Source organism: Giraffa tippelskirchi, chromosome 6, assembly GCF_054371585.1.
Source record: "Giraffa tippelskirchi isolate mGirTip1 chromosome 6, T2T-mGirTip1v1.2.pri, whole genome shotgun sequence".
In the NCBI taxonomy this organism is placed as follows: domain Eukaryota; kingdom Metazoa; phylum Chordata; class Mammalia; order Artiodactyla; family Giraffidae; genus Giraffa; species Giraffa tippelskirchi.
In genome coordinates this window covers 71554745-71569542 of record NC_137280.1, presented here as the reverse complement: position 1 = coordinate 71569542, position 14798 = coordinate 71554745, and the positions used below count along the sequence as shown (strand labels likewise).

General features: G+C 39.1%; 1 long non-coding RNA gene across 1 annotated transcript; it reads left to right on the top strand.

The window, feature by feature from the left end:
* The first annotated feature begins 7035 nt into the window (after window positions 1-7035).
* On the top strand, window positions 7036-13998 carry LOC145508914 (uncharacterized). The gene is made up of 4 exons (XR_014055684.1): window positions 7036-7134; window positions 11914-12057; window positions 12649-13251; window positions 13649-13998. It is a non-coding gene; the product is annotated as an uncharacterized LOC145508914 (long non-coding RNA).
* Window positions 13999-14798: the final 800 nt, after the last annotated feature.

The following is a 14798-nucleotide window of genomic DNA, read 5'->3' as shown; positions in this document are numbered from 1 at the left end:
TAATTTGCATTTTCTTAATATTATAAAAAAACAGTTTTCTACATTCAACGGGGAATTTACTTATTCTTCCATGAACTATCTGTTTCTATATTGTTCATTTTTCTATCTGGTGGTTGGTCTTCTTTTTTATTTTAGGAGCTATTTATTTATTAGTGAGGCAGCTCTAAATATAGCAAACTTATTTTTTATTTTGACTTGTTTCAGGATTTTGAGTTAGGCATTTCACAAATATAAATTAAATGAATAAATGCATCAGTATATAAGTTGATCCAAAGTATAATATAAATTTTAGAGTCAACAGAGAGATCTTAGTTTCACAGAACAGTTACTGAACCTTTGGAGTTAGTAGACACCTTTAATCCTTACAACAAAATTCAGCACAATTTACTGTTGAACTGAAGTTGTGGTTTTCTAGCTAAATATAACAGAATTACCATATCCTAGAATTGATGAAATGGTGGTAAATTTAAATTGAAGGTTTGACTTTGTGCTTGGCCTTGGATACAGTGCTTAGCATTTTTCTTATATGTGTTTACATCTCATTTTCTGATGTCTAAGAGTGGGGATCTTGGAAGAAAATAAGTAATGTCCATAATAAGAAGTCCACAGTATGAAACAAAATATACTTTCAGTAATAATTTAGCAATCAAGACTTTGCCCTTTATTCTAGATTTGTTTTTATAATTATGCTTTTATCATTTCTAATGAGCTGTCAATTACATATGCAAATTAAGTGTAGCAGAAATTAAAGAATTTCTATATTAATATCATAACAACTCTGTTATGATTTTATGAGATGGATGTGATTCATGCAAACTATTAACAAAGATCTCAAACCTGGGGTTGTTCTTTACTTTTGTCAACTGTGTATATCAGCTTTCAAGGGAAATTTATATATAGAATTATAAATCTTACATGGAAATTTGGAAACTGCCCAATTTTGTCCTTTGTACATTAGGTGGCTAAGCATCCTCAAATATGGTGTTCTGGTTACTGTTCATAATTGAGTACTGAATATTTGTCCTCCCCATTCCTAGCATGTGGAATCATAGTGCTATGGGCTTCTTTGGCTGTAACTGTTCCTCTTCATCCTTTACCCTATGACTAGTTTTCCAAACTGATGAAGTGATTTGCCTGCCGTCTCTCTCCCAAGCTAGTCCTGACCAAAGCTAGTAAGCCCACATTTTAGATGGCTTTCTCAACTCCCTCTAGATCTGCTGGGAGGATCTTTTTAATTCAGCCTGTTTAATTCATTTTGTCAGTAAAGAAATAGGAATGATCTTGTGAATGGAGTACATGGAGACCAAACAGCTAATGTGGGACTTGATTCCAGCTGTCTTTCTTTGTAATTCAGGACGCTTATATAGTACAGATTTGCCACTTAAGTTTTATTAGACTTGATTACAAAAAAGTGTTTCCATGGTGGCTCAGATAGTAAAGAATCTGCCTGCAGTTCAGGAGACCCATGTTCGATCCCTGTGTCAGGAAGGTCCTCTGGAGAAGGGAATGGCTACCCACTCCAGTACTGTTGCGTGGAGAATTCCATGGACAGAGGAGCCTGGCTTGCTACAGTCTGCGGGGTTGCAAAGAGTCATACACAACTGAACAACGAATACTTTCACTTCACTTTTCACAAAAAAAAGGTATACTCTATCTTCTAAGCTTATTTACATCCTCAAGGAAGATAAATGAAAAAAAACAAAAGACTCAGAAAAATAGCTAATAAGTTGTTGAATATATTTCTTAAAGCAATGCTTTCTACCTATGTGCTAAAAGAAACATCAAATTTAATTTTTCTCAACTCTATCACAAAACTTGACAAATGTGTGAACTTAATCTTCTTTGTGTCTAAAGGTAGGCAATTTTAATGTTGTGCAAAGTAAAATCAGATGACTTGTAGAGCTTACCTTGTTTTTAAGTGCTATGTAGTAGAGATGGTAACAGCTTGCTGTTAGAGGTAAGAGGTTTAGTGTAATGTCTACCCAGAGCCAGAGAATGATTTGTGTTATAAAAGGGAGCACTATCAAGGCAGTAAACAGGCCTGCTGAAAGATCAAAGCAACACTACAGAGTTAAGTATCCAACAGTGCTTGTTTAACTGTGCATGAGAGGACTATAGATACCGAGAGACATTTTTATACTTAGGTAGTAATTACATTTTAACAACTTTTTTGAGATAAGTTTGGCATATAAAAATTGTATATATTCAAAGTGAACAACTTCATGTTTTGATATATGCATACATTGTAAAAGGAGCACCACAGCCTAGCTAAGTAAAACATATTCAACAACTCTACATTGTTGCCAGTTTTGTGTGTGTGTGTGTGTGTGAGTGCATGTGTGTGTGTGGTGAGCAAATTCAAGATATATCCTCTTAAACACAGCTCCAGGATACAATACAGGGATGTCAAGTTTTGTGATCACACTGTATGTTAGCTGTCCAGAACTCATTCATCTCATATTATTTAACTGAAACTTTGTAACCTTTGACCTCTGTTCCTTCTCCCCATCACTCTCCCTGGAAACCACCTTTCTACTCTTGGCTACCATGAGTTTAACTGTTTTAGATTTCACATTTTAGTGAGGTCATGCAGTATTTGTCTTTCTTTGTCTGTCTCACTTAACTTAATGTCCTCCATTTGCATCTATGTTTTGTAAATGACAGCATGTCTTTCCTTTTTAAGGATGACTATCATATATATTCAACATATGTACATAAATATACACATGTATGCATACATGCATATATCATATATACACATATCATATATATATGAATTTTCTATCCACTCATCTGTTGATGGATCTGTTGATGGACATTCAAACTTTTTCCCGTATTTTGGTTATTGTAAATAATGCCACAGTTAACATGGGGTCCAAATATATCTTCAAGATGCATATTTTAATTTCCTTTGGATATATACCCAGAAGTAGGATTGCTGGATCATATGACAGTACTGTTTTTAAATTTTTGAGGAGCCTTCATACTGTTTGGCGTTTTTGTAAAAATTACATTGAATCTGTAGAATACTTTATCAAGTTGAGGAACTTCTTTTCTAACCTGGTTAGATTTTGATTCTAAGAACATAGCAAATTGAATATTTTTAGGGGGTGTAGGATAGGATAGGCTAAAGAAAAAGATATAATGAATGTGGTGTGCTATATAATGATTTTATAATGTCTGCAATATACAATGAAATTGTCTAGCATGGTGTTAGGTTTGTTAATTTGGAGTTCGACAGTTTAGGGCTAAGTATAGAAATATAAAACTTTTTGATAATAATTACTACTGGTTTTCTAGTCTTGCCTGGAGAGAAACTTGACAAAAAAGGCTTGCCTACTTTTAAGGTTAAAATTCACAGAACCTTTAAATTCCATCCATTCTAGAGAAATCTAAATTGATTTCAATAGACCGTTACTTTATCACTACACAGGAGTCAAAATGTAAACAAAATAATTCCTTTAAGTAATCATACAGGAAGTGAAAAAAACCATAATTGCACAAGTTCATTTTCTAACTTTGCCTGCCTTGGTAAGAAGCCATGTTGAGTGGAAGAACATGAATGTGAGTAAGGCTTTCCTTGGCCTTTCCTGGTGGCTCAGATGGTAAAGAATCTGCCTGAAATTCAGGAGACCCAGGTTTAATCCCTGGGTTGGGAAGATCCTCTGGAGGAGGGCATGGCAACCCATTCCACTATTCTTGCCTGGAGAATTCCATGGACGGAGGAGCCTGGTGGTCTACTATCCATGGGGTCACAAAGAGTCGGACACGACTGAAGTGACTAACACATGCACACACAAGGCTTTCCTTCAGTAGTGATGATGCCAAAAGCTCTGAGCACAGGAAAAGCACATCCACATCCAGAATACAGATATCCAGAGTATCTGTTCCTGTGATGGATCACTCCGAGACAGAAAGGGGACCAGTATCATCAACTGGTGCTGGGTTGGTTAATCCACTTGTAGTACTTTATCACGGGCTCAGCTCTAGCCCCTGCTATTGGTGGTTTGGGCATGCGTTAGCAGCTAAATTGTAGAGTCTGTGTACAGCATTCTCATGTCTCTGCGGTCACTTTACACACAGGCCCTACAGCAGGTGCCGGGGAACCTGGGAAAGACTGGTGTTTACAGATGGTGTCACCGCCCCCACCTGCTCGTTCAGATCTCTGTGCTGGAGCTGAGCTTCAGGAAAAGTTATGTTCCCCGTCTCAATTATGAGAGGTGTGTAAGCAGTAGATGTGCAGCACACCACCTGACCACCAATGCTCTAATCACATTCTTTATGAGTTTCTGATCACCCAGGATGTCCTTCACTATGTGCAGAGTGGGTAGCTTGATGCTGCTAGAAGTCCTGCCACTCACCGAGAAGACTTCATTCATCACATTTTCTGGGCCACCCCTGCATGTGAAGTGCAGCAGATTATATTTTCCATATGCGGAAATATACATTCCTGTAGAATTCCTCCTCAATATTCTCAGATTCCATTTTTGTTAATTTGTCTACTTGCTAAAATTTTATTTCGGCCCCCAGATACAAACAAGGATATCTTTTGTTATCTATATAGTGCTCTTATGGTTTTCACATGATTGTGCTTTTTCTTGCTAATTTTGCTATTTTAAATGGGCCCCAAGTGTAGTGCTAAAGTACTGTCTACTCTTCCTAAGCAAAAGTAGACTGTCTTGTACCTTACAGGAGAAAAAAAAGAAAGCACTTTTTAATAAGCTTCATTCAGACATGAGCTTCAGTGCTGCTGGCCCTGGGTTCAATTTCAGTAAATCAACAATAGATATTAAAAAGTGTCTTTAAACAGAAACGTGTATATTATAGAACAGTGTTATTATGTGTTAGTCTTTTGATCAAAACATGTGACCAGAGTCTCACAGGAAACTAACTGTAGTTTTCCTAGGAGCACTGGTTGAGTATTAGATGATTTAGTGTCTGTGGCAGCTGTATAGGACAGAGCTATTGCAAAAAATGCGAACTGACTGTGTGTCTGTGTGTGTTACACATTTCTTCATCTTCTTCAATTCTTCTTAAAATGTAACTGACACTATTATAATCAAGAGATTAGGTCTCTGTTTTCTTCTTTAAGACTGGATGGAGGGTTGTAACTTGTCTGATCAGGAGGCAGTGGTGGAAATGATGCTCTTCATTGTCTGGGGTTATGTCATCCAAAGGATACAATTTCTGTCTTTCTTTGGAAATACTCCTGTAGTGCCTTGACTTGTCACATGAGAAGTCCATGCAGGAGGACTCATGAAAGAGAAATGCTTAAGGGTTCCCTTGCATTTCAGCCCCAGATTTTGAGGCAACAACCAGCATCAACTACTAGATGCTGAATGACCCAGTCACCGAAGGAGCCCAACCCCAGACTGAAACAATATAGAAACCGATGGACAACAGCCTAGCTGAAGTCTCTTCCCTACCAGCACTATGGAGATAACAGTAATAACAAAAGTTGTTTTAAGCTACTCTGTTTTGAGGTAATTTGCTAAAGACATCATCCTTAAAGCAGACCCGACGCAGTTGCAGTTCAAATGAATATAAACGCCTGTCTCTAAAAGAAGAACTCCTGAGGATGCCACAGGCGTGGGCTGGATGATAGCAGAGCAACAGCAAGACTCAGGATTGTGGGAATGTGGGTCCTCTGCTCATGTGACTTACTCTATGATTTCCAGATCTGCTCGGGCCTGACCTCAAACAAATCCTTTCCGTTTATGAATGAAATGCTCTTCTGTGATTTTTAAATTGAGATGAACACCCAGTTCGTGCTGGGAAGCTCAGCAAGCATACTCGCTTGGTGCCCCATGCTCAGGCACTCCATTTCCACCAGAGCCTCAGGAGCTCCTTCTTAAAGGAAGGCAACTGTCGGCAGATTGGAACAGTTTCTACTCCCTAACGATAGGTGTCTAGGCTGTGATGACTACCTTAGAAGAACCGGAGGTCTCATGGAATGTCCATATCTGATAAACCATTTAAGAGTACCATCGAGGCTACTGGATCATGAGGCCCATGTGTCAGGGCAGAAGCGTCAAATAATGAGCCTGTATGACAGCCCTCTAAACTGTCAGACTTGTGGGTGATCCTATGGGAAACAATATGGTGTTTCTTCAAAAAATTACAGCTAGGATTACCATGAAACCAGCGAATCCCCTTCTAGGTATAAACACAAAAGAGTTGACAGCAGAATCTTAAAGAGATATTTGTACATCTATGTGCATAGTCACACTATTCACAATAGCCAAAAAACAGGAAGCAACCCAAGGGCCCATTGATGGATGCTTGGATTAAAAATTATGATATATACATGCAATAATATATTATTCAGTCTTAATACAGAAGGACATTTTGACATATACTATAGTATGGATGAACATGAGAATATTATGCTTTTTGAAATAAGCCAGTCACAGAAAGACAAATATTGTACTATTTCACTTACATGAGCTACTTAGAGTAATCAGATTCATAGAAACGGAAAGCAAAATGATGGTTGTAAGACACTTGGAGAAAGGAGGAATGTGGAGTTTGTTTTTTTTTTTTTTTTGAATGAGTATAGACTTTCAGTTTTGCAAGATGAAAAGAAAAAGAAATCTGGAGATGGATTACATAATAATATAAATATACTTAATGCTACTTCACACCTAAAAATGGTTGAGAGATAAGTTGTATATGCATTTTACCTCAAATTAATTAATATCTTTTAAATGATCAGTGGCTGCCAAGGGCTTGTTGGATGGAGAGAGGGATGAACACGGATGAACATGGGGGACTTTTAGAGCAATGAAACTCTCTGATTGATGTAATTGTGGATACCTGCATTTGTCGAAACTTACAGAACATTACAATACAAAGAATAAATCCTAATGTAAACTGTAGATTTTAGGAAAAAATAATGTATCATATTAATCAGTTTTAAGAATTTCACCACACTAACACAAGATATTAATAATATGCTCAGTCATTCAGGTGTGTGCGACTCTTTTGTGACCTCATAGACTGTAGCCCACAAGGTTCCTCTGTCCATGGGACTTTATAGGTAAGAGTCCTGGAGTGGGTTGACATTTACTTCTTCAGGCGATCTTCCTGACCCAGGGATCAAGCCTGTGTCTCCCGCGTCTCCTGCACTGGCAGGTGAGTTTTTACCACTGAGTCACCAGGGAATCCTGAGGTCAATAACAGAGGCAACTATATGAGGGAGATGGGAGGTATATGGGAACTTTCTGCACTTTATTCTCAATTTTTCTAACACAAATTTAAATAAACTAACTTTTAAAAACTGTCAAATTTAAGAATTATTCTCTAAATGTATCAGAGCAGCATGCACGTGTATTACAAGTTGTCTCTAAAATCCAAAGATTCCTAATGAAGGTTATCATTTTTTTTCTCCCATGGTGGATGGCACTAGGGAACATACTTCAGCGGGTATTTCTGAATCTGATCCAGACTGCTAGGTCCCTAGAAGCTTCATTAATGTATAAATATCACTGAAATATTTCTGGCATAATATCTCCTATGAAAGCATCTAGAGTTTTCCTATGTTCTCCTATCCAATGAAAAATGTCCTTTATGTTATGTAACAGTATGATATACTAGGAGAAATTAATATTTCATATTATGCTAAAAAGAGCACGTTAAGTTGACATAATTCTAAAACATCAGTGCAAGGGTATTGCTGTCTTTGCCAATTGAAACTGGACTACTCCCAACTGCATATATTAATTGGAAATGAGAAACTAATTATTTGATCAGTCAATTAGTGGCTGCATATCAGCTGCCAGAGCTGTTTGGTTTGTTTTCACAAAAAGGCCCAATCTGGAACACATCCTGCAATTCTTGCTAACACCTGATAAAGTTTGCGAGAGCCTCCATCATCTTCAGAATCAGTTTTAGCTTTTAACTCAACATGTTAAGGAATCAAGATAGAGATGCTGCCAGTGATGAAAGACTTTCATTCCCACCACACATTGAGGAGCCAGGGATATGACCACAGAATGGGTTCCTGGGTTCTCTGACCCGCTGCATGACAAACTCAGGCCATGGACTGCCTGACCAGCATAAGCTCTCACTTCTAACATACAGACACACTTTGGGTTCCGACTGACTCGTGCTAAGAACCCTAGAAGATCTGGATCACCCCCTTTCTGTATTATACAATAATCTTGTTAAATGGCTTTGGATACTTCTGGGAAAAGCACAGAGGAAGACTCACGGTACACATTTCAGGTAGGATTACATACACCTGCCATGAACACAGATCTTCAAATGTATCTACTGATTCCAATGTAATATCTTCTTAATTCAAGGGTCTCTGGTCCAGTGACAGTTATCTGTGGGAATTATAGGTCAGGCCATACATTCTCACTTTAGTTTCTCAAATTAGGTTTCTACTCATCAGACACGCGGTTTCTATGGCTCAAGTAGTGGGCTGTGAGTCTATGCTACTCCTTTGGATTCAGGACCAGTTAGTCACCATCACAGATTCCTGTGTCTAAACACTGACACTTAGAAATATCAAGAGCGACACTCCATCCTTGAAGTCTTGTGTAGTAACAGGAAGACCTTCTGTTGGGTGTTTATGTTCCACCAGCAGCAGCATCTGTACCCGGCTTCTATGAGACCCTGCAAGTCTCTCTGATATCAAAGAGCCCCACCCCTTTGCAGAATTTCCCTCTATCATTTTCAGGTTTCAAGATGCTGATGCTTTCCTCTACAGAAAAATCTTTAAATAGCTCCTAGAAATGAATTTCCTGTAGGTCTTCCCAGGGCTATGTTCAGGATGTGACTGAGTCGATCATGGACTAGAATCCCATTCAGCATTCATTTCAATATTCACTTCAGAAAATTTCTTCCTCTACAGCATGCCAGGAAAATTCTGGCATGAGAACCTTTTTGATTATAGACCTCCACTTAATCTGGGCTAACACGTTGGATTCTAAATTTTGGTTAAGCAGACTCATATCAATACAAATGTTATCTCATATAATCTTAGATTTTGTCCCTTTTGATATTTTATAATTAGGATCTATTCTTATGCATGCTTCCCAATTTGTGAGGATAAAAGTTTAGAAGATTTTATAATTCCTTTATGTATATTTTGTCTCCACCTAGTATAAAGTTGCAATTGTTTCCTTGGAGACACTGAAATTTTACTTTCATTTTAGGTTTGCAAGAAAGAAAAAATAGACTGTGTTAAGGGAGAATCTTAAGGAGGGTAGGCATTCCTTTATGAAACAGCTTTCAGACAAAGTCTCTACAAAATTTTTAATAAAAGGTATGTGTAGTTTACTCAGATCAGAAAGAAAGACTTCATTCTTCTACAAAGGGTACTAAGAATGATTCCATCTGAACAATTTCACTTGAACTACATGGGGTACCTTGTTTCCTGCTAGAATGCTGCTTGATAAGGTGGTTAATGCCAAAGATGGAGATCTGTCTACATATTTGTTGAATGCACAGTCTCCTTACAGGCAAGATGGGGTTCTGAAAACCTGTGACACAAATAATGTCATAATTGCACAATTATTTCCAGACATGAGGAAAGATGAAATTCTGTTTGGGGGTCAAATCTTTGGTTGAGGACTGACCTCTGGGTTGAACCAGGGGCGGAAGTGGTGAGAATTCATGAGGCTCTGGACACACGTTGATGAAAGTTATAACAAGACTTGGAGATGGAGTAAACATGCATATTGGAAAAGATGAATATAAGGAAATAAGTGGTAAAAGCAAGGCCGAGAGAACAATTTTAATTTGGACATGATAATTTTGAGCTAGCACTGGCCATCAAAGTGGAACAACCAAGCAGGCAACAAGATAGAGAAATCTAGAGTTCAGACCAAAGTCTGACCTGGAGACATAATTCACAATTTGCATTACTAATAAATAATGATAAACGCCAAATCACCAATATTCTGCTTAGTTGATAATAAGAATTCAATAAACAGGGAATTCTTATCTCTATGGTATTCCAAGAAAGACTAAAATAGTCTGTACCCAGAAACCCCCTACGATTAATAGTCAGGGACATAGATCAAAATGGAGAAGATTTTAAAAAGAGTAAAACCCAAAGTGTAAAATATACAGTCAATAAAATAAATATTGTAGTAGATGTAATTTTGAAAATAAGGCAAACCACAGGGAGCTCTATTTCTCCTGGATGAAGCTCGGTTTAGGTATCAGCTGGAAAATTCTCTGTAGCCTTGGACAATACCTCACTGAGCATATAATTGACAGAAAGATGGGAAGGAATTAAGCACCGTGAGTAATATCCTTTGTAATGTCTCAGGGAAAGGTTAAGGAAATTTCATTTGCTGTGAGGAAATGGAAATAAATTAGTTGAAGTCACCATGGAAAATCAGGCGGGCAGGAACAGATAGTGATAAGATACAGAGGAATAAATATGAGATTTTTAAAAATAGACATTTTAATTCACAGAATAATAAATGTGAGAATAATTTTAAAGATGAGAACTTAATGCAGAAAGCATACAAATTTTTCTGCTTAAGTTAGAAAGGGCTGGATAGCCAAGCTGGATAGACAAGCCAGTTGTTATGATTTTTGTCATTATTTATTTACACATTTTAATAGACAGGAAACAAATAAATTAAGGCTTGAACATGGAAATCCCTAAGATTCTCAGAAGACTCAGAGCAAAGGAGAAGAAAAAAAATGTTGGAAGTTAGATGGGCAGAAACCCTTTTCAGAATTTGACTCTCTTACTAGTCATAGTTGTTGAAACATTAACTTTGCATTTCTTCTTTTAAGGAAATTAGGTTCTAATTTACATATTCTACATGTAATTCTACATGTAATAATCTACATATTCTACATCTACAGTAGAACATTACATGTTCTATTTACATATTATTATAATAATTGAAGGGGCTTCCCTGGTGGCTCAACAGTAGAGTCTGCCTGCAGTACAGGAGACGTGGGTTCTATCCCTGGGGTGGAAAGAGACCTTGGAGAAGGAAATGGCAACCTGCTCCAGTATTCTTGACTGGGAAATCCTGTGGACAGAGGAGCCTGGTGCACTACAGTCCATTGCGTCTCAAAGAGTGGGACACGACTGAACGACTAAGCACAAACACACACACACACACACACACACACACACATACACAGGCGCACGCGACTCTGGTATGCTAGTAATGGGTAGAAAGAAGACACAATGGATTGCAAAATAAATATCAGTTTTTATAATGTAACCTGGAGGGTGAGAATGGGGATAAATGAAGCTGAAGTCACAAACACCCAGAAATTAGAGCTGCCAGTCCTCATCTGTTTCAAAGATAAATCCAAAACTGAAGAGGAAGGATGGGTGAGGTAAAACAAATTGATCGCATAGGTCCTGACTAGAGATGTGGATTGGGGGAGATGATGGTGGCAGAGATAGTGGGATGTGACCTCTGGATGGGGCTCTGCACTTGACCCCACTAAACCCACTTTGCCAATTTACATATCCAAGTTACACTCTATTTTAGGTCAAGTAAATTTGGGTGCAAGACATAGCCCACCTCCAAGTAGCTTAAACCGTAGATGTTAGTTACCAAATTCATTGACCTCTTTACTGTAAAAGCCAGAATTAGAGTTGACCTTTGTTGGAGATTAATTTGTGTGTGTGTGAAGTCTCTCAGTTGTGTCCAACTCTTTGAGACCCCACGGATTGTAGCCCACCAGGTTCCTCTGTCCATGGGATTTCCCAGGCTAGAATACTGGAGTGAGTTGCCATTTCCTCCTCCGGGGGATTTTCCCGATCCAGGGATGGTACCCACATCTCTTCTGTCTCTTGCATTGGCAGGTAGATTCTTTACTACTGTACCACCTGGGAAGCCTTGAGATTAATTTAGCAGACCAAAAAGATGCAATTAAGAATATAATTTTTTCCTTCTCTTCCTGCTGCCTCCCATGGAGTATGCCTTATCCTAAGGTTGACTCATCACTGTGGTCACCGGAGAGTTGAAAACAGTGGACCTGCCACTGAAGCTCCATCCAGCAAGACAGCTGCTGCTCACTGGGAGAGACTCTGCTAAGGAATGTCCTATCTGCAGCAGAAGAGTGAGTCCCCCTGGGAGGTGATCACAGACATCAACCCACCCTGAAGCTAGGGAACTACTGTCTTAACTCAAAGGCAGCGAATTTAAAAGTCACAATTGCTAGAGAGCTTTCAGAACAGAGGTCACCTACTTTCAGAGTGCACCTAACCCCATCACCACAGCATATGGCAAAGCTATTTATAAATAGAGTGGTTTAGTTGCTAAGGCATGTTCGACTCTTGTGACCCCATGAACTGTAGCCGACAAGGCTTCTCTGTCCATGGGATTCTGTAGGCAAGAATACTGGAGTGGGTTGCCTTTTCCTTCTCCAGGAAATCTTCCCAACTCAAGAATCGAACCCGGATCTCTTGCACTGCAGGCAGATTCTTTACCAACTCAGCTATCAGGGAAGCCCTATTTATAAATGGAAGCACTCAACTCTCTTCTTCCCCTACTCCCAACTATAAACTAAATTATGCATTTTATTATCTCTTCTCTCTTTGGTGCAAAGCAAACATAGTGCAGGAAGACAAGAATATTGTGTGGTATGTACTACAGAGCAGGCACTGTCATGAACCCTTGACACTTAGCAACTTTTCCATGATCTTAACAGCTATAACTCAAAATCACTGCAGATGGTGACTGCAGCCATGAAATGAAAAGATGCTTACTCCTTGGAAGGAAAGTTATGACCAACCTAGACAGCATATTAAAAAGCAGAGACATTACTTTGCCAACAAAGGTCCATCTAGTCAAAGCTATGGTTTTTCCAGTAGTCATGTATGGATGTGAGAGTTGGACTATAAAGAAAGCTGGGTGCCAAAGAATTGATGCTTTTGAACTGTGGTGTTGGAGAAGACTCTTGAGAGTCCCTTGGATTGCAAGGAGATCCAACCAGTCCATCCTAAAGGAAATCAGTCCCGGGTGTTCATTGGAAGGACTGATGTTGAAGCTGAAACTCCAGTACTTTGGCCACCTGATGTGGAGAGCTGACTCATTAGAAAAGACCCTGATGCTGGGAAAGATTGATGGCAGGAGGAGAAGGGGACGACAGGATGAGATGGTTGGATGGCATCACTGACTCGATGGACATAAGTTTGGGTAAACTCCAGGAGTTGGTGATGGACAAGGAGGCCTGGTGTGCTGCAGTCCATGGGATCACAAAGAGTCAGACACGACTGAGTGACTGAACTGAACTGAACTGTACAGCTATAAGGTAATTTCTGTGATTAATCTGATTACACAGATGAGGGAGGTGGCACCACATACAGCAAATACTAGCAGCCCTAAGAGAATCCTTTGACAACTGGCTACAGATTCTGCGGGTTTTGCATTCTTTAAATACGTCCTTGAAGGTGTGAATAAATTCATGAAGGGTCAGTCTGTGAATGAACAATAAACAGAGTGAAACTGTTTCTGAGTACTTCAAACATACATGTGCTCCCTTCAAAGCAGGGTCATACAAACATACTACTACATTAAGAAATCTGATTTCAAGCTCCAACAATGCCCTTAACGTTTTATCTAATGCCAGGCCATTTTCAAACTACTCAGAAACATTGTCTACTCAACCACTGAATAGAGATAAACATTCTGCTTGTTCTACTTCACAGGGCATTTTTGTGTATACAAGAAGATGATGCACTGGAAATCCTTAGGAAACCATGAGACATCACACAGATATAGAGTGGACTTCTAAGCAGTGTAAAACTTCATGGGTAGTGAAATTTTTTCCCTGTGATTATCAAGATGTTGATGAAAAACAGATACCTGAAGGATGTAGTCTAGGGTTATTAACTCAGCAGTAGGGACCTGCCAGAGCCAGGAATTTAGAGTTTAGAAATTTAGAGCCAGAGAGACTTCAGAGATCATTTAGTCTGACCCCTCATTTTTTATATTGAGACTGACTTAGTCATCTTGCCTATGAGACACAGAACCCTCAATAAAAAGTGGACCCTGTTTATCTTACCCTTCCTTATTTATTTTTGTTGTTTTTCAGTAGCTAAGTCATGTCCGACTCTTTGCAACCCCATGGACTGCAGCACACCAGGCCACTCTGTTCTTCAGTATCTCCCGGAGTTTGCCCAAGTTCATGTCCATTGGATAGGTGATGCCATTTACCTTATTATGAGTGAATAAATTCAGAACCTGTTCAGATCCTCAGGAGTAGGAATGCCATTCCATCTAAAGATTAGAATGTCTGGTTGCTATCAGAGGCTCTTTGCATTAACCAAATGATTCAGTTCAGTTCAGTTACTCAGTCCCTGTTTATCTTACCCTTCCTTATTTATTGTTGTTGTTTTTCAGTAGCTAAGTCATGTCCGACTCTTTGAGACTCCATGGACTGCAGCACACCAGGCTGCCCTGTCCAACACCAACTCCCAGGTGTCACTCAAACTCATGTCCATCGAGTTGGTGATGCCATCCAACCATCTCATCCTCTGTCATCCCCTTCTCCTCCTGCCTTCAATCTTTCCCAGCATCAGGGTCTTTTCCAGTGAGTCGATTCTTTGCATAAGGTGGCCAAAGTATTGGAGCTTCAGCTTCAGCATCAGTCCTTCCAGTGAATATTCAGGACCAATTTCTTTTAAGATTGACTGGTTTGATCTCCTTGCACTGCAAGGGACTCCCAAGAGTCTTCTCCAACACCACAGTTGAAAAGCATCAATTCTTCAGCACTCAGCCTTCTTTACAGTCCAACTCTCACATCCATACATGACTACTGGAAAAACCATAGCTTTGACTAGATGGACTTTTGTCGGC